This window comes from Musca autumnalis, unplaced genomic scaffold (genome assembly GCF_047663935.1).
Source record: "Musca autumnalis isolate F117 unplaced genomic scaffold, ASM4766393v1 scaffold_4, whole genome shotgun sequence".
Taxonomy (NCBI): Eukaryota; Metazoa; Arthropoda; class Insecta; order Diptera; family Muscidae; genus Musca; species Musca autumnalis.
In genome coordinates, this window is record NW_027411977.1 from 94,256,058 (window position 1) to 94,284,021 (window position 27,964).

The following is a 27,964-nucleotide window of genomic DNA, read 5'->3' on the forward strand; positions in this document are numbered from 1 at the left end:
CCAGAAAAATGCCAAAATAAAGAAAGAAACAAACAAAAACATGTTTTTATAGGTATTTCTTTTGTGTTGTTGCCGTCGTCATTGGTAGTTTTCTTTAGCCGTTGGAGAAATCCCCAAGTTGGTTAGTTAGTCAGTCAGTCGGTCATTTGGTCGGATGGTGTTAATTTTGATTTGATTTCTGTTATCAAAAGAGATGTCACAATGCATTGTAGCATTGACCTTGATGGGAAGTTGTTGCTGCTGTTGTTGTGCTAACAAAAAATTTGGGTCATTATTGAATTAATTTGTTGTTTATTCAAAATTTATTTATGGTCATAATTGAGAGGGTGGTGGCGATGTAGATGATGATGATGCCAATGATGACAAGACACAAGGTGATAACTTAGAAGATTTATGGGATAGCTATTAAATGGGTTCAAGGTTAAGGTAAAGTTTATTGCATGGAACGATTGGGAATAATTTGCACAAAAGGTCACTGATCGATTAGGTAGCGGTGAAGAAGAGGGAAAAATTTAGGTGTTAAATTAATTTTGAAAAAATTTTAAGAAATCACAAAAGTTTCTATGGGGCGTAAAATTCTCCTTCTGTTTGTCGCTTGAAAGTTGATCATAATAGAAAAGAAGAAATATATTGAATAAAACTGCAATAAAATTCAACATGATTTGAAAAAATGATAAATGACTTTTACATAAATTGTGCGATTTTGTATTCAGGGTAAGGGGAACGCAAAATGTGCAAAAGCGGTAATAGTTTTAAAAACTTTTTTAGTTCTGGAACACAACTTTTATGCAATTTTGAGTGATATAAGAATAGAGATCCAATATATTTCACGATAATTATATTTAAATAAATATTCCCAGTAACACATTTTAAATATTGAAAGATACCGTATACAAATATCATGACTTTTATATCTTTTTAGAATTTCAAGTTTAAGATTTTGAAATAAATTGTATATTTTTGATTTCAGTTACCAATTTTCGATACTAGCTTCTTGATTCTCACATTGCAAACCCTTGCATTTTTATCACCATTTTCAAATTGCTGCAATATTTACCTAAGTTGTTTGCCATTTAGAAAATAAATAAATAATATTTCTGCATTTTTAAATATTTTCCTCTTGTCTACCAACAATTTGTACAAAAAACTGGTAACAAAATATTTTCACACATATATTTTTTGGTTTTTCTTTTTTACAAAACTTAAAACTTAATACAATAAATATTAGCAACTTAAAACTAAAGAACACAATATTTTTCTTACTGGCTGCTGTTTTGTTTAAATAAAAACATGTTTAAATATTGTTACGCTTGAACTTCGGCGTTCTGTTGGGCTTTTTGTTCGGCACTTGGATGTTCGCGTATATATTTCAGAGCCTTTAGGATATAGGATGGAATGGGTGGTGGTGTTGGCAAAATATCCGATTCTGGGTGGAAGCCATTTTCATCGGCCTTATAGGTTACCGATATATGTTCGCCTTCGGGTGAAATATATTGATATGAACCCTCGGCGAAAAGACCACCTTGGCCCTTTTCTTTAAACTCCAAACCACTTGATTGGGCAAAATCAAAACCATAAGTACCATCGGCATTGACCTGGCTGACAAAACGGGTAATTGTATCATTATCATCGTATTGAACATTTTTCACAGGATTCACCACGGGTTTTGCTGTTGTGGCTGCAATAATTTTTTTGGCTGCTTTGGCCACAAAACTTTTACCGGACTTGTGAGTTGCTGCTGTGACATCTTTGGCGGATTTTTCTTTAATCAATGAATTTGGAGATTTTACTTCATCATCATGATTGTCAAGAACTGTGGTTGTTGTTGTTGTTTCCTCCACATTACTCTCATCATAATTACCACTGATATTCTGATTTTCCTCAATCTGTTCAGCTTTTTCCGCTTGACTATTTTCAAGTTCTGCCCTTTCACTAGTCACAGCCTGGCCGTATTTATCCAAAATAGCAGCATTAATTGCCACATTGATATTATCTTCCAGTGCTCCATCGTTGTAGACATAACCCAAATTATCTTCCATCACATCTTCCATGTCATTGGCATAGTAATCCGTTGTTGCCGCCTCAGCCTCCTCAAAGGCCATCTCCACAATATCGGCTGTCTCATCATCGTACACCTGACCATTTGCCACCATTGTGGCAACACCCACAATTAAGAGCGTCAACAGCGTCTAAACGAGACGAGGCGAAATGAGCGTTACACATGAGAATTTAAATTGTAGATTTATGATGCAATTCGATATTAGCTGTGCACTAAGCGATATACTTACAAATTTAAACATTTTTTATTGGGCGTGTGTTTGTTAGCCGTTTATAGATCACGCGTGTGTTCGAACCACTTGATTCCCTACAGATACAATGAACCCAACTGATGCCCTTAACATTGGCCACTTATGTTTTTATACAGCAGCGCAGCATTGTCGCAACGCAACGAGCGCATCGGGTGTCTTTTCTTGTCGATGGCTCTGTGGGTTTTGCCAAAGTTGATAACATTGTTGTTGGCTTTTGCCGCTGTGATATGAATAAAAATCCCGAAAAATATTATAAATTCACTACTACTCTTGGTGCTGAAACAAATGTACAGCACAGTGTTTGGAAGTGGTAAAAATATTGTTTAAGAAATAATAATATCTTTGGATAAAATTATATTTATTGCGATTCTTTTTTTGAGTTCGATCACCGGTTTCTAAAATATTTATTGGATGTGGTAGTAAAGTTAATATAAAATCGGGAGGTATTGTCATATTGGAGCTATACCAAAATATGGACCTATGTTGAAATTTTTTGTTGAAGAAGTTTTGGGACCAATGATACCATCAAATGTCAAATTACCGCTATTTCTGTAAAAAATACAGCTAAAATTCTAAAAATACCGAAAATCGGAAAGTACTGTTATATGGGGGATGTTCCAAACCATTGACCTATGTTGAACATTTTTTGAGGAGAAGTTTTGTGACCAATGGAACCTCAAATGTCACATAACGGGTGGTTCGGTCAACAAATGAAGGCGAACTCCTCAAAAAGCCTAAAATCGGAGGAAGCATTATACGGAGGCTATATGAAGATGTGGACCAATACAGGAAAATTTCAGGTGTAAAGTTTTATTTCCTAACGCTGACTAAATACCACATTTCCGGCATTTCGGTGGGATATTGAGGGCACAACTTCAAAATACCGAAAATCTATAGGAAGACGTGGACCTATACCGACAGTAGTATATGGAGGCCACAACCTTCAATGGGTACTCTTCTGGGTTATTTTATACCCCCATCGAATACCTAATACAAAATTTCATAAATTTCAGTTTGATAATTATGCTGAAACCTTCCAAACACCGAAAATCGGGAAGTACCTTTCTATAGGGGCTATATAAAAAATTTAAGCTATACTGATAATTCTCTTCTAGAATCGAAGATTAAATACCAAATTTCATCCATTTCAGTTTGTTAATGACGCTGAAACCTTCAAAATACCGAAAATCGGGAGGTATCGCTCTTTGCGGGCTATATGAAGAAGTGGACCTATACCGACATATTTCAGGTTAAAATTTGTATGACCCCTATATGAAGACATGAACCTATACTGACAAATTTCAGATGGCAAGTTTTATACCCCCAACAAAGACTAAATGCCAAATTTCATCCATTTCAGTGGGATGAACGCAAACAAACGAAACGATTCCCGTACCGTTCACAAAAAGTCACAAACTTTTTTTTCGGAATCGTTTCGTTCTCAATACAAAACCACATACTCTTCAATTAAAAAAGGAGAACAAAACTGTACGATTGCTGCAATGTACTTCGGCTATGCTGTTCCGACTTGTTTTATTCACGAACGAAACAACATTAATCGTTTGCAAACGTTTGCTGTGCGAATTTATTAATGACACATTCAGACACACACATTTGATTGCTTTACAACCACCACCAAACGTTTGCAGTGCGCATTGTACGGTTTCGTTCTCTACGAGTTGTTGTGAAGTTGAGAAGTTTTAATTTTCTTGCGAACAGAACGCACTCACGAATGTAAACAAAACGAAACTAAACAGCGTGTTCGGTCAACTTGGGTTATGTTTCCTTTTGCTTTGTTCTTATGGAAAATACGAAACGAATCATTGGCAAATGTTTCATAAAGTTTTTCCGTACGCTGGTCAAAAACCTTCCAAACACCGAAAATCGGGAAGTACCGCTCTATGGGGGCTATATGAAGAAGAGGACAAACAACGAAACATTTCAGGTGGAACGTTTTGTACCGCCATCGAAGACTAAATACCAATTTCGGTGCGATATTGAGTCCACAACCTTCAAAATACCGAAAATCGGGAGATAGCGTTCTATTTTTTTATACCTCCAAAGATTTCATGATATAAAAGCACAACCATGAAAATGCGGAAAATCGTGAGGTACGGCTCTATTGTAGCTAAAATCATCAAAACACGGAGAATCGGGTGGCATTGTTATATGGGAGCTATACGAAAATATGGACATATGTTGAAAATTTTCGGTCACAAAACTTGACCAATGAGACCATCAAAAATGTAGCCAAAATGGTAAAAATACCGAAAGTCGGGAACATTTTTGGTGTAGAAGTTGTGTGACCACTTGAAACCTCAAATGTCACATAACAGGTATTCGGACAACAACTAAAAGTTATCTCCTCAAACACCTAAAATCGGAAGGCACCGTTATTTGGGGGCTGTAACAAATCATGGACCTATGTGGATTTGGTGAAATAGTTATGTGACCATTGTGAATCTTAAATGTAAAACTACAGGTAGTTCGTTCAATAATGTAGTTATAATATGGGGGCTATACCCAAAAATTGACATATGTTTGTTGACAATTTTAGGGAGATTAAAACTGCAAATAGAAAGCAATGGCCGCGTTGTTTACTCTAGCGTCAGACCCATTCAGGGGAAAGCGAACAATGGAAGCGACTGTGACCACACTCAGCGACACCTTATTGTTCTGAAAGTACCACAGGCTCATCCGACACCAGTAGAAATAGTTCTTGGGAGGATAACAAAGCAACATCAGCGAGCAAAAGGTAGCAGGGTTTAAAAGCTAGCATCTAAAAACATTAGCATTAGCTGTACACTTCAACTGCTACACAATATTGACACACACGGCTAAATAAGCAACCGAACGCATATTTATTTTTGTACATTTTTGCTTATTTCGTTTTTGCGCCTAATCTTTTTTTGGTAGGCATAATCGACAACCACTCTACATATTTAGCAGTCGGCTGACCATTCGTCGCAGCGAATTCGCAACCGAGGGTGGTTTTGTGATTCGAGTTGCCAACGCAGTAATAAAAAAGGTGTCATTTAATGTCAAAATGTCAAATGGTAGAACGTAAAGAATACTAATTATTATTGTTAAAAAATAAAAAAATACAATTGAACCTCGATTATTCGTGAATCGATTATCCGGGAACATCCATTATCCGTAATAGAAAAGAAATGTTGGACTATGTTCCATTTCCTCTATTTTTCGTTATAAACTTCATTACCCGGGATTAAAAGAAAACTTTCCAATTAATTTGATAAAGCAAACAAAAGGTAAACAAACAAAAACTGGAAATTCTCCCGTATTACACAATTTGTGTATTTATAGTATCACAAAAACCACGGGACAAAGTCAATTCAGATGAATCTGATGATGATGATATTAAGTATCTTATAAAATTTTTGGGGATTACCGTAACAAACTTAAAAAATTGCATATTTTCAAATTATTGTACGATACTATGCCATTTTTACTTCAAAATATGTTCAAAAACTGCAACAAGCATTGCCTCCATTATCCTGGAAAATCGATTATCCGTAATGCCTCCGGTCCCGACCATCACGGATAATCGAGGTCCGACTGTATATATATTGAACTGCTTCACAAAAACTTCACATGTCCTTGGAACGAAAAAGTGGAATTAATTATGAGTGCTGCAAAATATGAGTATGCGTGTCCGATGCTATTTTATTATAGCGACAATATCAAATAGCATCAGCATCAGAAATTTGTTGCTACATGTTGCCGTTGTTCATTGTTGCTAAACATATTTCGAAGAAATTTTAGCAGGCAAAGCTGCAAATATTCGGCGCTTTTGCTAATATGGCGTTAGCATTTTTAACACTAAAAGGTAGCATAACCCAACAGTCATAGCAAGACGCTTTTTTATAAGCTCAAAGCTGTCGTCCCACAAAACAGCAAGGATCACTAGATTTCCCCTGAGGATATTGAAATCCCAACCCCATATCAGTCAGGAATATACAGAGCTATCTACAAGGAAGCTGCTGGGCTCAAAGAGTACTTGGTAAGCACTCTTTATGTAGAAACTGTGACGACATTACCTTGAGAGCTTTGAATATCAGATCGCACTGTGGTTCCGTCCGTGGACAAAAACCGAAAAATTTATGGCAACCAATTTGATTGCGATTGAAATAAATATTCTCTAAGCACACCAATTGTTAATATCCAGTACAACGTTTGCCAATTTACAGCGGTAATATGTCTAATTAAGTCGAACAAGTTAAAGTGTGTATGTGGTGCCTTAAAAACGTTAAATGCGGCCGCAAAGTGTTCGCAGCTTATGGATGAAATTATAAAAAAATTAAAGAAGTAAATGTACAATTTCCAGAATGAAACTTATAGTTGATGGCATTGACAATGCTTTTACGAGAAAAAACATTCATAAAAAATTTTCTAACTTCCCTTAAAATAATTTTTTTTAAATGATTTTTCTGGTATTTTTAATATCAGTACTATAAATTTATGTTGAGCTTTACTAATATATTTTTTGTAAAATAAAGGAAAAGTCTCTACACAGAAAAAAAATCCGGCGATAAAAAAAATTATCATATTGGTAAAATTCGATAAAATTATTTGATCACAAAGTAAAAATACAACTGATAAAATATTTCACATATTGACTAAAATATTTATCGATTTTTTATATTGAACTGATAAAATGGAATATGTGGAATATTTTGATAAATATTTTTGTCAATATGTGAAATATTTTATCAGTTGTGTTTTTACTTTGTGATCAAATAATTTTATCGAATTTTGTTAATATGTAAATTTTTTTATCGCCGGACAATCGATACATTTTTGATTGAATCTTTGAATTTTTTTATAAAATGCCTGAAATTTTTTGCTGTCTTGTTTACGATAAAAATTATTCCCCTTATACCACGCCTGTAATATACCACGTCAGAAAGTCGAGCTATACCTAAACGTAGATCTAGGAGGTATTTTGTTCACTCAGAACTCAAAATTTAAAATTACAACTAAATCGGTTGGAAAATTTGGCTAAAATCGTCAAAATACCGAAAATCGAGCGGCACCATAATATGGGGGCTATACCTAAACGCGGACCTGTAATGATCGTTTTTTGCAAGGAGGTATTTTGTTCACTCAAAATTCAAATAGCAAAATATACGTAAATATGGACCTATGTACATCCAATATTCTTTTTCTATCGTTTTGCCTCGTTATAACCCTATGCCTAACATTTCGAGGCGGTAGCTCGATTAGAACTATTTTTGGCAATACTTTCCATACAAGTGGGACCACTGTCATCGTGGTCCTCAAGAATGAATCTATAGAAATTAAGTTGCTCCAACAATCGCTAAAGGACTCCAGAATGTGTTAGATATGTTCAATCTTTGATTATCAATTGTGATAATTGTTGCCAATACAACAAATTCGACGTCAGCAAATGTCTGAAGAAAAAGGTCACCTAAATTCAAGTTTAAAATCATGTGCTGGATCGCGTTCTTCGCATTGTCATGGTGAATGAAGTCCATGGATCGACTAAGTCAAACATCGAATGCTGCTTTGTGCAGAATTTGATGAGAAGAGTGAGATCCCTTTGGTAAACATCGGCAATGCACGCTGAAACTTTCGTGTCATTCTAGCCCTTGCTCCGTGTATTCTGATGCCTGAAACTTGAAAAAGGTTGTGTGCCACCGTGGTGCAATGGTATGCATACCCGCTTTGCACGCAGAAGGTCGTGGGTTCGATTCCCAGGCTAGGCAACATCAAATTTTCAACGGTGGCAAAATACCCCTCAGTAATGTTGCCGACATTTCCTGAGTATTTCAGCCATGTAAAACTTCTCTACGGGTGCCACCGTGGTGCAATGGTATGCACGCCCGCCATGCACATTTTTCAACGGTGGCAAAATACCCCTCAGTAATGTTGGCGACATTTCCTGAGTATTTCAGCCTTGAAAAACTTCTCCACAAGTGGTGTCTTAAGACACGCCGTTCGGACTCGGCGATAAACAGTAGGTCCCATATCATTGAGCTAAATATGAATCAGGGTGCACTCATTGATATGAGAGAAGTCTCCCCTGTTCCGTATGGGATGTTGTGGAACAATGTTTTTTTTTTTTTTTAAACTTCTCTACAAGTGGTGTCTTAGGACACGCCTTTCGGACTCGGCGATAAACTGTAGGTCCCATATCATTGAGCTAAATATGAATCGGGGTGTACTCATTGATATGAGAGAAGTCTCCCTTGTTCCGCCTGGGATATTTGTACAATACAATATTACACTGTACAACACAAAAAATAATTATAAGATAATTCGGCCAGATTATGAAAGAGGACCGAAAAAAAGAAGACACGTGTACCGGCGTTTTCAAAGTTTACGTCCAGATGAAACATAAATAGGCGTGTCAAGTTCGGCCCATTCTACAGGTTTTGAAATATTCGACATCAGATTCCTTGGAACCCTTGCATTTTAGGTATAAAAAGTCTTTGACAATATTACTGAAAACAATACGGGGTATATTTTTATGTAAAAAATTAACCCTCATGCGAGTCACTAAAGGGCTCATTTTAGTTCATTTTTTCAAAAAAGTTTAAAAACTCCTTTAAAATGAGGTCGTTTCAAATCAAAATATTCCACGAAATTATTTGTCATAAAATTTTACTATAGGTCCCCGAATACACCAAAACTCTAAATCGTACCTAAACGCCAGGAACCTGCCAAAAGTAAATTCACGTTTTAGGGTTAATGTTGTACTTTATCCGAGTTTATTACGTTTTGTCCCACAAAACTTCATTCTAGATAGAATACGTCAAAGACAAAAATATTCTCCATCAAATTTCAATATAAGTGGCTAAATAAATGAAATATATATTTACAATATATATGAAGAAAATATATACATCAAATTTTCCAACAAAACACCCAAATATTTATACCCTACACCACTATGTGGGGAGGGTATTATAAGTTGGTTTTGGCCAAAAAGTTTGTAACGCATCGAAATAATGGTCGTAGACCCATACTTATATATACCAAAATTAATGTCTCGACGAGCTGAGTCGATCTGGCTATGTGTGTCCGTCCGTCAGTCCGTCCGTCCGTCCGTCTGTCCGTCTGTCCGTCTGTCCATCTAAACCTTGTAATCACGCTACAGGTCGCAATTTTGATCGGATCGTCACGAAATTTTGGATGTTGATGGGGGTTCCGGAGGGGAAGAAGCCTATTGATTTTGGTGATGGTCGGATAATATTTAGGGGTCGGAAAGGGCAAAAAACTTAGGTGGATAAAAAGACAACGTTTTTTTCCAAAGCGAATATCTCAGCTTCTATATGGGGTATACCAAAAGCAAAACCTGACAATGAAAGCAGAAAATATCGTCTTTCTAATGCTGTAAAGTAGGTGCTCGTAGGTGATCAAACAACGAAGATATCACAATAGTAGCAAATAAAACCCCAATTTTAATTTTTGCGATTTTAATTATATTGACGAATATCACAGCTTTGGTTGAAAATTTTCCAAAAGCAAAGCCTGACTATGAAAGTAAAACATACCGTCTTTACAATGATGCAAACTAGGTCGGCGTAGGTAATCAAATAACGGAGATATCGCAATACTCGGTAATGCATCCCATTTTTCTATTTTTTGGAAATCACGGTACAGGTCGCAATTTTGATCGGATCGTGACGTAAATTTGAGGGTAAATGGGGGTCTCACAGATGAAGAAGCCTATTGATTTTGGTGATGGTCGGATAATATTTAGGGGTCGGAATGGGCAAACACTTATTTGGAGAAAAGTCAACATTTTATTTCAAAGCCAATATCTCTGTTTCTTTAAGAGGTATATCAAAAGCAAAACCTGGTCAGGAAAGTAGAAAATATCGCCTTTACAACGATGTAAAGTAAGTTGTCGTAGGTGGTCAAATAGCAGAGATATGGCAATAGTCGATAATGCATACCATTTTCCGATTTTTTTTTAATCACGCTACAGGTCGCAATTTTGATCGAATCGTCACGAAATTTTGGGGGTTAATGGGGGTCCCAAAGAGAAAGAAGCCTATTGATTTTGGTGATAGTCGGATAATATTTAGGGGTCGGAATGGGGAAAAACTCATTTGGAGACAAATTCAAAGTTTTATTCTTTGTGAATATATTGGCTTCTAGTAGGGGTATTCCAGCGGCAAAACCTGTCAATGGAAGAAGAAAATATTACCTTTACATTGGTGTAAAGCAGGTTGGCGAAGGTGGTCAAACAAGGGAGATACCACAATAGTCGGTAATGCATCCAATTCTTCCATTTTTTGCAATCAAGCTACAGGTCGTAATTTTGATGGTCACGAAATTGTGGTTGCTTATGGGGGTCCCAGAGACAAAGAGGCATATTATTTTTGGTGGTAGTCGGATTATATTCCCTAAAAGAAATGTTTACCAGTGAAAAGCTTATGCACAGGGGTAGTGGTGTAGGGTATCACATGGTCGGCCCCGTTCCGACTATAGCCTTTGCTCACTTGTTTTTGAATAAATTTGTTTTGTTCTTTTTTCGGGTTGATGCATGAAAGTAACATGAAATTTAGTTTTAGACGAAAGTTGTTAAAATAAGAAATATTCTACACAAAATTTCACTATAAGCCCCAGAACAAACTGTGTATCTAAGTAAAATACTTTGTTAAGAAAATTACGTTACAAAATTAGATATTATAGGTAGAAATTATTTGCTAAACTTTAAGAATCTTAATTGAAATTTATTCCATTCTTAGTCAAAATCTCCTAAAGTACTTCACTTTTTGGTGATTGTGTCAAAAGATGAAATGTTCCAAATCAAATTTTATTATGAGTCTCTGAATAAAAGAAATTAGTAGCTATAATATTTAACATCTTCAGAAGCTTTCGCTTTTCATATATGATTTAGGACCATATTCTACCGTTTTTTTTCACATTTTCGTTATATGCCGTCACAAAATATATTTTATTGATGTTTTTTCATAATTAATTCTTTTAGAAGATTATGCGTGCTCGATCCAAACTGTTTTTGAAATATCTATGGTGAATATATATATAGGGAAAATATTGATAACCCAGATCGGACTTTGAAAAATTACGTATTTTAGTACTACAAACTAAAATAACGTCATCAGAATAAGTCATAGGTTCCTGATATTATATGTGAAAATGCGGGGATAGTCTACGGATATTGTCCAGTGAATGTATATCTTACATACGGGTCTTAACATCCAGGATTTTGGCATGGTCCTAAATACTATAATGATAGCAGCTACTCCTGCTCTGACAAAATTGACAAATCGGTATATTAACAGTAAAGAGACAAATAGAGAGGAATGGACATATTTATTAATCGGCATAATCAGATGCTAAATAAATAAATAATACTGAAAATGTTTAGTTTGTAAATTTGAAATGATAAGCAGATGGCTAAATAAAACTATTTCCCACAAATATTCCGAAAGGAAAGCTAATTAGTATGTTATTTTTTTACGTCGAGGATAACACGACTGTATATTTAGAAAAGTTTTACATGGCTGCGTCTTTCATGAAATACTTAGCAATGTTGGCCAAAATTACGCTGAAACATTTTACAGCCGTTGATAAAATTATGATGATGTGTCGCCTTGGACCCGAACTCAAAAAATCTCACATAAAATTGAAAAAATTATTATCTTTGGATATGTTATCACAACACTGTGCGTAACTTTAACGCTTTTATTGTATTTCTCACGCCTTTAAATGGTTTAGTCTCTTTGCTTTTATTTTCTGCATAACAAAAGAGTGCAAATGAATGTCTCCCAAATCCCGAATCTAATAAAGCTAATAAATAATAAAATGAAAACAATAAAATATTCAAAATCTTTTCAGTTGTAAAACAGTAACGAAGTTGGACGAACGCATTATAATCCAATCATCATTGGTGAGGCTGGGATTTGTGACACTTTTGGATGATGACGGAAGAATTGCATGATGTCAGAAGATGTGGTGCCTGGTTAACCGATGTATATAAATTGTAGCGTGTCGAATTCGACTTTTTCTACGCAACGTTGGCGTCACTGTCGGCTCTTTATAAATTTAATAGCTATTTTCAGGGGACTTTTTTTTAACGATATTTACTTCCTTCTAATTGCTGAGTCCTGGAGAATATAATAAAGTGTCGGGCGATGTTGTTTTGGCATATTTTCGTAATTTTAACGCTTATTAAAATTGCATACATTTAGGTACTACGTGTTAAGTTAATTATTTACATTTTTTATATTTTTTATATATAATGTCAGGATTTCTCAGAAAACATATTTTTTGTTTGTTATGAAAATTACATTTTCGAGTTTTATCTAAAATTATTTCTTTTAATACATAAATATATAATGTCAGGATTTTTTCAGAAAACATATTTTTTGTTTGTTATGAAAATTACATTTTCGAGTTATATCTAAAATTAAAATTTCCCAAAAAAGGTAGTTTTCTCAGAATTCCACATTCTTTTAAAATTACCAGAAAATTTTATTTTCGCATAGGATGTAATTTTTATTTTGTGTTTCCAGGGAACAAAAAACATTTCTACAAAAAAATATATATAGGTTCACGCTTGAATATATCCCAATATAACGGTTCCACAGGATTTCATGTATTTTCACGGAATTTGATCTAGAACGAAATTTGCCAAATAATATTGAATTGGGTTCAGATTTGGATATAGCTCGCATATACATATATTTTCGGCCATTTTCATGTATTTTCTCAGCGAACGCGCTATGTGTGTCCAATTTCGATGAAATTTGAAATGTGTGATATTGAATTCGGTCTATTTTCCCCAGGAAGTGTGGACTTGGCCTTGATGAATCTTCTACCATCGTAGGGGCCATGAATACAAGTTGTTATGTTTCATAGAAATTTCACGATGTGGAAAGTATGGACCAAATCGGTTACTCCCTTCAAGAGTTATCGTGCGTACAAATTTTCCGAACAATTTCGAACTTTTGTGGGAGGGATACCAAACATACTTGGTGTCTAAAACCATTATTTCAATGGGCCACATTTTTCCCGTATGAATACCCTCGTTAGCATAAATGCTGAGGGTATAAAAAAACCTCATGTACAAAATCAGTTAATTTTTTTATATGCAATTTGAACAATTTTTTGAGCCACTGTAAGCATATTTATAATTGAATACAAGTTTTAGAGCTGTATGCGAGTATATGTAATATTAGATATGTAGGATAAGTAGGATTCACGTTGTCATTGGAAAGGACGACTCTCAGTGAGAGGTTGCGGCAGTAGTTGGTTGCTTCAGGCAATGCTGATTGGAAATTCATATTTTATCCAGTGAGTCCTCAAGCATCTGAAAGTTTTTGGGTATTCATTCCGAACCACAGACAGTTCTTCAAAATCTTCAGCGCGGAACACTGAACCAATGTTTCGCCCATGAGTACGAGTACGAATGAGTACGAATAATTTCTACAAGGCGTTTGTCGTCTAGATGAAGTGTGCTTACAAAGTATTTCTTCACCCGAACAGCTAGTAGATGGCTCTGTGGATTCCTGACTGACATTGGTTTGGGAGTTCAATGCCCCCATCTCTTTCAATGCTTTGTGGACCGACAGCTTTGAGGTAATCATTGATGCTGCAATGTTATCCTCCCAAGGATCATCTGTACTTCTATCGTATGCGTCTGTGCTACTTCCGAAACAATCAGGTAACGATGAGCGTGGACATAGTCGCTTTCATGTCCTTTTTCACTTGGACGGGTGGATGGTATTGCCAATGTGCCACGATTAACAGCTCAGGGAAACTTTCGAAAGTAGAACAGACACATCCGACAGCAGTATAAGTAGTCATTGGGGTGATGACAATGTAGCATCGACGAGCAAAAGAAGTATAAACCCTAATGGTACCACCATTAGGTTGGAAAATACCTAATTTCAGCTATTTCGGCTGGATACTTTGGCTGTGGGCCTATATGAGGCCCTATGCTCCACAGGGAGTGAAGGATAACAGAAGAAGAAGAAGGGCCTATATCAAAACGTTGACCTGCACCAATAAATTTCTGGAGAGAAATGTTGCAGCGCATCAATGAAGACCAAATGCCAATTTTCAGCCATTTCGGTCATATAAGGAAGCTAAACCCTTAAAAACCCCGAAATCGGGACCTATATAACTCATTATTATTAATATCAAACATCCCAGGAATAATAGAAACTTCTGTACATTCTGCACAGCTTTTGCACATTATTCCCTCCAGCATAAAATAATCATTTGCGACCCTGGTTCTGGGAAAAATTCTGTCATAATCACTCCAGAATCCACAAAAAATTGGGATAGGACGTTGAAATTTTAGGAATATGCGTCTTTTGTTTACTGGCAGGTCAAGTTCGAAGATGGGCTATATCGGTCCACGTTTTGGTATAACCCTCATATAGTCGTACCGCCCAATTTCAGGTATTTTGACGTTTTTAGCTACATTTTCCAACCAAATTAATTTGGCTAATTTAGTTCGAAGTGGTCAAAAACTTCTCCATCAACATTTTGAGATTTTGAAATTTTTAAAGTCCCAGTGCTCAAAAAACTTGTTCACTAAAAATTGTCGGTATATGTCCATGTTTTGGCATAGGCCGCATATAACGGTACCTCCCTGGATTTTCGTTATTTTAACTAGTCGTAATTTGACATCAGAGGTTCTTAAAGGTTACAACACTCCTCTATATATTTGCTAATATGTTCTATATACTATATTTAATAATAAAAATCATAATTATAAATATTTTCTTCAGACAATTTTACGCTGTTGTGAAGCAAACATTAAAATGCGATTATCTCAAAACGGGAAAATGGCATATGGAACACTTAAACATGACACAGACGATTTGTTCACCAAACAACATGTAATTTGACATTTTTCCCAGTGGTCACCAAACTTCTCGAACAGAAATTGTTAACGTAGGTCAATGATTTGTTAGCACCGATTTCACGTTTTTAACCTCACTTTTAGGCTAGAAAGGGTACATACACTTTCATACGGGCAAAATGTGCCTCATCGAAATAATGGTTTTAGACCCCAAGTATGTTTGGACGAAAAGTGTTTCAGACAATTTGGAGTCGATTTAGCAATGTCCGTCCGTCTGTCTGTCTGGCTGGCTCGCGCGCTAACTATAAAACGGTTGAGCCGATTTGGTCCAAAATTTGGCTATCGTAATATTTTGTCCAAACTTAGATTAAGTTCGAAGATGGGACATGTCGGTCCACTCCTTCCGGTACCTCCCCCACAAAAGTTGGAAAATGTTTTGAACATTGTAAAATTTGTACCAAACTTAGATGAGGTTTCAATATGGACTTAATCGGTCCACTTCTTGGAAGGTACCCACACAAAATTTCGGAAATGTTCAGTTTAGGACCCGCTCTCCAATCTCTTTGGCTTTTATTGTAACAACTTGTATTCACTGCCCCCATACGATGGTTTAAGTTTCATCAGGGGCAAGTCTATACTTCCTGAGAAAATAGCCTGAAAGGTGCAAAAAACCCCTATGACACCGTGTGGAGTGGTTGGAGAGTAAGATATCTCTCGAACGTATCTGCCGTTTCGGTCCAAAATGTGGCCTTCGTAATATTTTGTGTAAACATAGTTTAAGTTCGAAAATAAGCCATATCGGCCCACTCCTTCAGGTATCTCCCCCACAAAAGTTCAAAAATGTTCGGTAAAATTGTGCGTACGAGTGACAGATTTGGTCCATACTTTACACATCCTAATATATCTACCAGGTAAAGGTCAGGTTCGAATATGGACTACATTTGTCCACCTTCGGGTACCTCCCACACACATTTTGGATAAATTCACTTTAAGATCTGCTCTCGGATCACTTTGATTTTTGTTGAAGCAACTTGCATTCGCTGCCCCAATTACGACAGTAAAAGTTTTTTCAAGGGCAAGTCCATACTTCTTGAGAAAAAAGCCCGAAAGTTGTAAAAGCTTTATCTTCGAATGTTAGATGAAATTCGAAAGTGGAAGGACTGGACTTTCCGATAACTCCCCCACAAAAGTTCGAAAATATTCGCTAAATTGGTACTCTAAATATTGTCGAAACTCAAATTAAAAAAGCCCTATCTATCGAAATCCCCGTAAATTTTTGCGCTTTAATCCTATCCATATTGTTTTGAAAACCCCCCTAAATACGTAAGTTTTTTTGAAAAAAGTGTTTCAAACTTCACATGCTGAGTGTATATCTCTGTCGGCAATTTCGACTGATAATTTTTTACTTGTTTTATCTAAATTTTCATTCAAGATTGGATATCCTGTGGTTTCCAACAGGGACGTAGCCAGAAATGCGCCCCGACACCATGCAAATAAATTGTTACTTCGGCGATTCCCAATGGTTTAAAACTTCTCTATCTTCCCTATATAACGGCACAACCCCTTTGAGCTGACAGAATTAGGTATTATGGGTTTCGCAATGCTCAAAAAAGTATCCATATAAAATTGTGAAAATTAGTTATTCCATATAAGTTCAGAATATTTCATTTTGGAGTGGATAAAAAGTTGGGTCCGGTCGAACATAATGCTTTTTCACTAGTTTAACTTGTTATCTTAACTTCTGTCGGTGATCCTTTTGAATTATTTATGCTAAGTTTGCAACTCCATATATACATACAGTTAATATTGCCATTTGAAAGCGAAGCAATAACAAACGATTAGTCGTAATAATGGTCTATAAACCTACCTGATGTTTTTATTTTTCAAATGTTGGTCCAAATTAAACATCAAAAGTCGCGGTTTATTTTGTCAAATCAATTAACACAATTATGACCACATCAAATGTCAGAGCCATTACACCACATCCAATAACCTCTACGGGTGTTTATTTTTTATGCTTTCTTGTTGTTGTAGCTTCTATTGGCGGTATGTGAAAATAATGTTTTGTCTTCTGTTTTCGCCGAATAAAATTTGCCGATTTTATTGAATTAAAATTCAATAAATTGATTTTAATTTTTGTTTTGTGTGTGTCTGTGGAGTGCTTTTGTTTTTGTTTTGCATATAAAATGGCATGTTGAAAATATTTTTATAATTTACGATCGGGAATTTGAGATTGTTTCATGTTTTTTTTTTTTAAATGAAGTCGTTAAAATGATGACGAGCTAGTGCGAATGTAATGGAATTTAATGGGTTTTAAATTCATATTTTTTGGGTATGAAATGGTTACATTTGAAATATAGAGCATATATGTATATGAGGAATAGTGTTTCCATTATGCATATTTCACTTTAATTAGTGCGATTTTGAATTGAAATTTAAAAAAAGGTATTAAAGGTTTATTTGATAAACATGTTCCTATTGGGTTTCAATTTCAACAAATAATATTCATATGTATAACAACCCCAAATACCACATGTGGTGTATAGCGTCTGTCATATATGTATGTGTCTTTATCCCGGTCCTACCCAACAACGAAAATAGCAAAAAATAAAAGTGTAGAGAATAAAAACTCCGAAAATGATTAAAAACGAATAAATCATATAATAATTACTTCTTGTCTTTTTCTAGCTATGATTTAGCCACTTTAATGCTTCCATTGCGTTAAATAAAAAAAACGCTATGAACCGAGTATTTATGTTTTGCTTTGTATCGATAATGTTATGGTTTATTTTTCGATGATTTATGATCTACCAATTTAAAGCATAATTTGTGTAGAATCAATAGCATTAATGTTTGGTTTGGCTTGTGGCTATTTTGATTGGTTGCCATTTACAAATTCATTCATTCGTTCATGCATTGATGAATTGGGGCTTGACTGAAATTATAAAACTATGCGATGTGTTCATCTCAATTAAAAATGATACGAACACATTTCATTGTAATCTTAAATGACATTGCAAAAAAATAAATATAAAGTGAATTATGTGATAAATGTCATTTTATTATAAACAAATTTAACATTGGACCACTGCAAAAATACCATTCTCTTGTGTACCATTGTGGAGAAAAACATCATCAAAACATTTTTGTTATTATTTAAAATAAATAAAAATAATAAAAATAAAGATATGAATATATGCATGAATGAATAAATAATAAATAATAAAATAAATAAAAATAAAATAAATAAATAAATACTATAATGAACGATTAAATACAAAAATGAATTAATAAATTACTAAATAAATAATTAATTAAATATATAAATAATAAAATATAATGAGGTAGCGTTTGCAATTTTATTTTTTCCAAAATATTCTGGCTTTATCCTATTGTTGTTGTTTTAATATTTTAAAACAACTAATTTATTTGTGGAGAACATTTGACATTGTTCGCCAAGGGGCAAGGCAGGGAAAACTATACTTTCGATTCTCGCCACAAAATCTCGTCAGTTAATTGTTTCTTGTATGTGGATATTCCCCACTGAAGTTATTTTTCAATAACTTCTTCAACGAACTTCTTTATACCAACCATCAATCGAAGTATAAGCGTGACCAAAAAAAACTTCAATTTTTTTTCCTTGGCAACCTCATACAACCCTCACGAAAGTGTTTGCAAAACAAGACAAACCTGACGAAAGATTATTTGTAAGTACCACTATTCTAAATGCTAGTAATATCAGAATGTGCAATCATAGAAAACGAATAAGAACTTTTGTGTATTTATGTCGTTACCAGGTTGCTTATTACAACCTTATGTTCTAGGAAGTTGTTAACTGAATGAATTTTGAACGGTTCGTTATCTATGGACCAGAATCGGAGAAAAAAGTATAAAAAACGAATATTTTTTAAAGGTTTTTGCTATTTTGACCTTTAAGAACAGTTCGTAGTGGGCTCTGATGTTCCACAAAGTTGTATACTGATATATTAGCTACATTATTGTGTTTAAATGTTTTCTTGAATTAAATGTTTTCTTGAAGTACATTTTTGTAGTTGGTTGTTTGATTCAATTTTGATCGGTTTGATATCTTTAGTATCAATTAAAGTCATCTTACAAAGCCGGATGAGCTTTGCGGGGATACCAAATTCAGACATTGCATGGAATACCTTTGATCGGAGGGGACTGTCGAAAGCAGCTTTATAAACGACAAAAAGGTGATATGTGTCGATCTGCATCTCTTGGGTCTGCTCAAGGTCAATGGTGGTGGACTTGCCAGGTGTAAAGCGACATTGGTATGGTCCAATTATTTCGTTAACCATTGGCTTTAGTCGTTCGCACAATATCCCTGACACTATCTTATAGGCAGTAGTAGTATAGTATGTCCCTATGGTTGGAGTATACAGTTTTATCTCCTTTCTTGTGGACGGGACACAGGATGCTCAGGTTCCAATCGTCGGGTACGCGTTCTTCCTGCCAGATGGTGCTAACTAGCTGATGCATACACCTTATCAGTGCGTCGCCTCCGGTTTTAAGCAGTTCGGCTGGTAAGCCATCGGCTCCTGCTGCTTTATTATTCTTCAGCCGGTTGATTGCTGTTTTTACCTCATCTTGGCCGGGTGGTATACATTCTATACCATCTTCTGGGATTGGAACTGTGGTATCATTGTCTTCGCTACTAATGGATACCAGCAGATTAGAGAAATGTTCCTTCCATATCCTGAGCAAGCTATCTGTATCTGTTACCAGATTACCTTGCTGGTCTCTACAGGAGGATGTGCCTGTACCAATTTTCGGACTTCATTCTGGCTCCAGTACATCTCGATTTTTTCACACTCCTGCTTTTCCATTTCTCTCTTTTTCTTGCGGAAAAGACGTTTCTCTCCTCTCCTTTTCTCCCGATATCTCACCCGTGCGCTACGCGTTGCTACTGATTGTAAAGTAGCTCTATATGCCGCATTTTTCTCTTCGGTAGCAGCACGACACTCCTGGTCATACCATGAATTCCTTTGTGGAGGTCTCTGGAATCCAAGTATGGATTTTGCGGCTGTTAGCATGGAGTGGGCAATATTTTGCCATTGTGTTGTTATGTTATCGGGACAAGGAGTGCTCGCATTAAGCAATTGGGCTAATTGAGTGGAATATTATGTGGCTATCTGTTGTGTTTGCAGCCTATCGATGTCCAACTTCCGCGTTGTGTCTGTTCGTGCTGTATTTGCAAAGTTTAGACGGGTACGTACCCTTGCTGCAAAAAGGTAGTGGTCCGAATCAATGTTTGCGCCTCGGAACGATCGTACATCCAACACGCTCGATGAATGTCTTCCATCTGTCACAACATGAGCAATTTGATTACTTGTTCTTTGATCTGGAGACAGCCAGGCGCCCTTATGAATATCGAGATGATTAAATCTGGTTCTGCTAACTACCATGTTTTTTTGCAGCTGCAAAGTCTATCAGCCTCATACCATTGTCAGATGTTTCACTGTGGAGACTGAATTTCCCGACTGTTGGGCCAAAGATATTCTCCTTTCCAGTTTTGGCATTAAAATCGCCTAGAATGATTTTAATGTCATGGGCAGGGCAACGGTCATATGTTTCTTCTAAGCGCTCGTAAAATATTTGTTGGTCTGTTCGACCTTTTCTTCAGTGGGAGCATGAGCGCAAATAAGGCTGATGTTAAAGAATTTAGCTTTTATTCGAATTGCAGCAAGTCTTTAATTCAATGGGGTGAAGCTGGATTCCAGATGTTTTAGTCTCCGACACCTTTAGGTGTTGTTGTGGCGTCTTTCCCAATCCATCGTATTTCCTGTATGGCAGTAATATCGAACTTGTACGTCTGTCAATGCGAAGACTGCACCTTCTCATATCATGGTCCTTAAAACGTTTGCGGGGTTCGTCAACTTTGGAGGGGTTTGTTTTTCTTTTCTTTCGTTTTTTCATAGTAGGCTGCTTTTTCTAGGGGAGGGTTACTAACCCGACGCCCAAACCCAAGTTTTTAACGTTCGTATGGGTGAAAGCACGTGTTAAAGGCAGTTCCCCAGGTGACACCACAGGGAGGTCAGTGTCCACTTGAGATGAAAAAGGGACCAAGATAAATCCTGGACTTTGCCGCTAAAAAGGCATATGAATACATGCCACATGGCGGTTTACGCAGAATCGGCAGGCCTAAGCTTCGATGGAGCATACAAGTGGATGAAAAAAGCGCAGCGAAAAACAGAGAGTAATGGCGATCTTTTCATAGTTCGGTGTATGGAACAAATGTTCTGTAATGGGCCATCTAAGTAAGTAAGTAAGTAAGTATAAATAAATAAATTAGAAACATTGGCGGGGTTTTTATACCCTACACCACTATGTGGAAAGGGTATTATAAGTATGTCTTGGTAAAAATTCATGTAACACCGCGAAATATTCGTCGGGACCCCCAATGTGGTATACCAATCTTCATATCTCGACGAGATAAGGCGATTTTGAGATGTGTGTCCGTCCGTGAGTCCGTCTGTCCATTATAAATTGTAATCAAACTCCAGGCCGCAATTATGGACCGATCGTGACGAAATTTGGTATGGAGGTCGGTTTCACATCAGAATAGATCGCTATTTTAATTGGTGATGATCGTGAAATATTTAGCGGGTGAAATGGACCAAAAACATAATTTTTATCCGATTTTGTAGCTGCTCTGTAGGTCACAATTATAATCCGATCGCCTCGAAATTTTAAATAAGGTAAGTGAATATGATAAAGAAGAAGCCTGCAATTTGATATGGCGATCAGATGATATTTAGATGGTTAAATGGACCACAACTTTTATGTGAAAATTGTGAAAATTTTTAATATACAGCTTTTATCCTTATTCCTGGAAGAGCCATTCCGGGCAAGTAAGCTATACTTGGAAGAGGAACGCTTGACCTTTCTATTGATGTCAATTGTGTTGGTGTACATGATAAGATAACAGAGTTACAGCCTATTATACCCTGTTATTTCTTTGTAGTGTAATCATAAACACGCTAGAGGTCGCAATTATAGCTCAATAATCACGAAATTTTGCACGAGGTAAGGCTTTATGTCGAAGTAGATGCATACATTTTTGGATGACGATCTGATAATATTTAGCGGGTAAAATGGACCATTACTTCTGTAAGAAAAATACAACAAAAATTTTTTTGGTCTATATTTTATTTCCTAGATGACATATAGCGGCAAAGTAGGCTACATATAGAAATAGATCTACTGATCTTCCCCCTGATGCAGAATCCACCAGAATCCACAAAGTTACTTCTTACAATAAGAAATTTTGATATGTGGAAAGCTAATTTCCAGGGATAAAGGTGTAGGGTATCACATTGTTTTTATTGAGATAGCGTTTGCAATTTTATTTTTCCAAAATAGTCTGGCTTAATCCTATTGCTCTTGTTTTAATATTTTAAAACAACTAATTTATTTGTGGAGAAAATTTGACATTGTTCCCCAAGGGGCAAGGCAGGGAAAACTATAGTATCGATTCTCGCCACCGAATCTCGTCAGTTAATTGTTTCTTGTTTGTGGATATTCCCGACCGAAGTTATTTTTCAATAACTTCTTCAACGAAAAACGTTTTATACAAAACATCAATCGTCAGCTCGAAGGGTGTTTTTTTAAGCTAGATAGAACTTTAAATTGTAAAAAGTAACACAAAAAATTAAATTTTGATGAAACTTTTTTTTTTATTTGTTTCAGTATACTCTGACAAATCATCATGAATAGACTCACGCTTGAACAACGCTACGAAATTATCCAAATTTACTTTGAAAATCAGTCGTCGATTCGCGCAACTTATAGACGACTTCGTCATTTGTATGGCGTTCAGCGATGAGGCGCATTTTTGGCTTAAGGGGTTTGTTAATAAGCAAAATTGCCGCATATGGAGTGAGACCAATCCACAAGAGACCCTACAGACTCCATTACATCCAGAAAAATGCACCGTATGGTGCGGTTTTCACGCTGGTGGCATCATCGGGCCTTATTTCTCCAAAAATGAGGCCGGAACTCGCGTTACGGTCAATGGAGATCGTTACCGCACCATGATCAATGATTTTTTGTTTGAAAATATGGATGACATTGATCCGGAGGAGATGTGGTTTCAACAGGATGGCGCTACGTGCCATACGGCGAACGCAACCATCGACTTATTGAAATCAAAATGTGGCGATAAGTTGATTTCGAGAAGTGGACCTGTCAATTGGCCTCCAAGGTCGTGCGATTTGACACCTCTCGATTATTTCCTGTGGGGCTACGTGAAGTCACTGGTTTATGCTGATAAACCAGCAACAATTGATGCCTTGGAGGCCAGCATTGTTCGTGTTATTCGTGACATACGGCCAGTAGTGCTCGAAAAAGTGGCCAAAAATTGGACGTCCAGAATGCACTTCGTCAAGAACAGCCGCGGTGCCCATATGCCCGAAATCATTTTCAAATGTTAATGTCACGTATTGATCTTTCGAATAAAAAAAATTTTGATTACAATTTAATTTTTTGTGTTATTTTTTTACAATTTCAAGTTCTATCGGGCTTAAAAAAACACCCTTTATAAGCGTGACCAAAGAAAAAACTTCAATGAGAAGTTTTTCCTTGGCAACCTCATACAACCCCCACGAAAGTGTTTGCAAAACAAGACAAACCTGACGAAAGATTATTTGTAAGTACCACTATTCTAAATGTTAGTAATATCAGAATGTGCAATCATAGAAAACTAATAAGAACTTTTGTGTATTTTGTATGTCGTTACCAGATCGAATAAAAGTTACCCCTGAAGATGTTGGAAAGCCCCAACGAAACGTCGGGTAGAAAAATGAAATAAATAATCTTATTTTTAATTGATTATGAATAGACCTTATAGACCAAGAAGACAAAGTCTCAAATATAAAAAATAATAAAATGTTGTTGGTTGCTTATTACAGCAACAACATATGACCGTGCCAGTGTCTTCAATTAGAAACATTGGCGTCGGTTTTTTAGTTGTTTTTAATTATTAAAACAAAAGCAATGGGATTAAGCCAGACAATTTTGCAATAAAAATTTCAAACGCTATCCCAATAATAAAACAACGCCACCAATGTTTCTAATTGAAGACACTGACACGGTCAAGGCTTTTTAACTTATGGATATTTTGCAGAAGCCGTTTCACAGTGGATCATAATTTAGATTAGAACACCTCTAGATTGACAACTTTACATCATTTATTTAGTCTTCGTTGGAGGTATAAAATATTCCGACGGAGAATTTCGGCGCAGGTGCACGTTTTGCTATGGCCAGAGCTTCGATTTCCTCGTTTTTACTCGCGAGTGAAGACTATCGATTAATCCTTTTAAATCATACCCCCATACCTCAATTCCACCACTATACTCCAGAGACAAAAGAACAATCCAAACAATGGACTGAAGCTGGAGGAAGTGCCCCAAAGAAGGCAAAAACAATTCAATCGGCTGGTAAGGTTATGGCAACGGTATTTTTGGGACTTCAAAGGTATTTTATTGATTGAATATCTGCAAAAGGGTAAAACAATAAATTCAGAGTACTATTGCAACCTTTTGGATCAATTAAATGTACAAATTCGAGAAAAACGTCCTGGCTTACAACACAAAAAAATAATTTTTCATCAAGACAACGCACCAGCGCACAAGAGTGTTTTGACAATGGCTAAAATCAACGAATTAAAGTACGAGTTGCTTGACCACCCACCTTATTCTCCTGATTTAGCTCCCAGTGACTTTTACTTGTTCCCAAATCTAAAAAAATTCCTTGCTGGCAAGCGTTTTACCTCAAATGAAGATGCAATTACAGTTGTAAACCACTATTTTGAAGACCTTGAGGAAAACTATTTTAATCAAGGGATAGAATTGCTAGAAAAGCGTTGGACTAAGTGTATTGAAGTTTCAGGAGATTATATTGAAAAATAAAAATATTTTTGAAAAACTAACTATTCTCTTTCATTGATAGGCTAAGAAGTTTCCGAACCGCCCTCGTAAGTATAAATGACTAAAAACAAAATAATAAAAAATAACGATATTAAATTCATTCTTCAGTGGATATATCGACGCCTCCAAACAATAGTATGCTAAGTCGACTTAGCAAGTTTTCAAGTTCTTTACATTTTTATATTTAACGTCCTTTAACTTAAATTCTGTCAAATTTTGGTAATAATCGGACAATCCGAACAGAAGTTATAAACAAATATTTACTTAGCATAGTCCTGAAGGTCAAAGAAATTTCCAAACTTTTAGAGCTTGTCCTGCTAAACTCGCTGTTCAGAATTAGCAAACTATTATTTGGAGGTGTCGAACGTCCTTTAACTTAAATTCTGTCAAATGTTGGTAATGATCGGTCAATCCGAACAGAAGTTATAAACAAATATTGACTTAGCATAGTACTGAAGTTCAAAAAAATTTCCACACTTTGAGAGCTCCTCGTGCAAAACTCACTTTTTAGACTTAGCATACTATTATTTGGAGGTGTCGATATCACCTTAAAATAGGATATGTTCCATTTCTAATGCCGGGCATACACAACGGGCATGCACGACGGCATTTGTAATAGTATTAGTAAATTTTGAAGTTTTTGTCAATGTATTTGGGAGTAGTTTTGGCAGGATTGAAATCAAAATAGTTTTGCGGGGCATACACTATGGGCATGCACGACAGCATTTGTAATAGTATTAGTAAATTTTGAAGTTTTTGTCAATGTATTTGGGAGTAGTTTTGGCAGGATTGAAATCAAAATAGTTTTGATTTTGTAAATGAACCCCTTTCAATCCGATGAATTTTGTTTATTTTCCAAGTAACCAACAAATAATTTTTGAAAACAACAAATATTATTTGTGAGGAAATTAAAAAAATTGGAAAACTTCAACCCAAAATCGAGTTTTGGAGGAAAATTCATCATTTTTGGAATATGGATTGAAGGAATGCCACACACTATTCAATCACACACGTACACAAGGGTTCATTTGGCAGTGCAGTTTGGCAGTATAGTGTATGCCCCGTGTCACGGGGATTTTCCCTATCACTTCAACTTTCGCGGTTTTGGACCCCTAAAGACCTGGGGCCTTGATGTCGAAAGGGACCATTTTGTCAGGCACATATCTTCTTAACCACTAACAATTTGGGTTTACTCGTAGAAGAAAAGTTTTAGCTCTCGTCTTAAAGAATTAAAATTGTGAACACATAAAATTCATTCAACCTCACCTTCAAGGTCAAATCGTCAAGGCCAAATTTCCCATTTCGGATTTTAGTCTACAGATATCGAACCGATCAAAATTGCAGCAAACAACCAACTAGAAAAATTTACCTTAGATCTTAGTAAACCACTTTGTAGAACATACGAACTCTGTAGAAACGGTTCTTAATGGTCAAAATAGCAAATCAAATGCGATTTTCCTCCTCTTTAACAACAACAAGGAACGAAACACACGTGTTTGGGAAAAGCTTCTGCATCTCCTATTACACCATACGTACAGCTCTTTATTAAAAACAGCCGCGAGAGCCCTGTTGTTACTCTTTTTGACAAAAAATTCTCTCTCCACCCATAAAAAATATGTTCTAACATAAAAAATATGTTGGTACTCAAACCAATAAAATTGAGATATGTTACAAAATGTTGCAAACATATATTTGTTTGGACACAAACAAATTATGTTTGAATCCAAACATATATTTGTTTGGATCCAAACATATTTCTAACATATATTTTTCTGCGTGTTTACAAAAATATATCAATTCATTTTTACTCGATTTTACGAGTACTCGTGCTCGCAAACACTTTTCACTCGCGAGTAAAAACGAGCAAGTATGAAAAATGCTTCGCGAGTGACAAGTACAAATAGAGTATACTCGATTTATTTTTTCTACTGGTGCGAGTACTCCGGTTCGAACTGGCTCGAATTTCCCTCGCGAGTATTTCGGAGCTCTGGATATGGCCACCTTAGAAAGGTACCGCCCGAATTCCGGTATTTTAAGATAAAAACAGTATAAAATAAAAAAAAAATTAACCGTTATTGCACTCTGGCATATGCAAAGCAAAGTATTACTGCACTAAAAAAATTATTTTAGTATTTTTTCCACTTTGCGTTTAAGGTATGTTTTTCTGAATAAAGTAAAGGGTGTTTTTTTAAGCCCGATAGAACTTGAAATTGTAAAAAAATAACACAAAAAATTAAATTGTAATCAAAATTTTTTTTATTCGAAAGATCAATACGTGACATTAACATTTGAAAATGATTTCGGGCATATGGGCACCGCGGCTGTTCTTGACGAAGTGCATTCTGGACGTCCAATTTTTGGCCACTTTTTCGAGCACTACTGGCCGTATGTCACGAATAACACGAACAATGCTGGCCTCCAAGGCATCAATTGTTGCTGGTTTATCAGCATAAACCAGTGACTTCACGTAGCCCCACAGGAAATAATCGAGAGGTGTCAAATCGCACGACCTTGGAGGCCAATTGACAGGTCCACTTCTCGAAATCAACTTATCGCCACATTTTGATTTCAATAAGTCGATGGTTGCGTTCGCCGTATGGCACGTAGCGCCATCCTGTTGAAACCACATCTCCTCCGGATCAATGTCATCCATATTTTCAAACAAAAAATCATTGATCATGGTGCGGTAACGATCTCCATTGACCGTAACGCGAGTTCCGGCCTCATTTTTGGAGAAAAAGGCCCGATGATGCCACCAGCGTGAAAACCGCACCATACGGTGCATTTTTCTGGATGTAATGGAGTCTGTAGGGTCTCTTGAGGATTGGTCTCACTCCATATGCGGCAATTTTGCTTATTAACAAACCCCTTAAGCC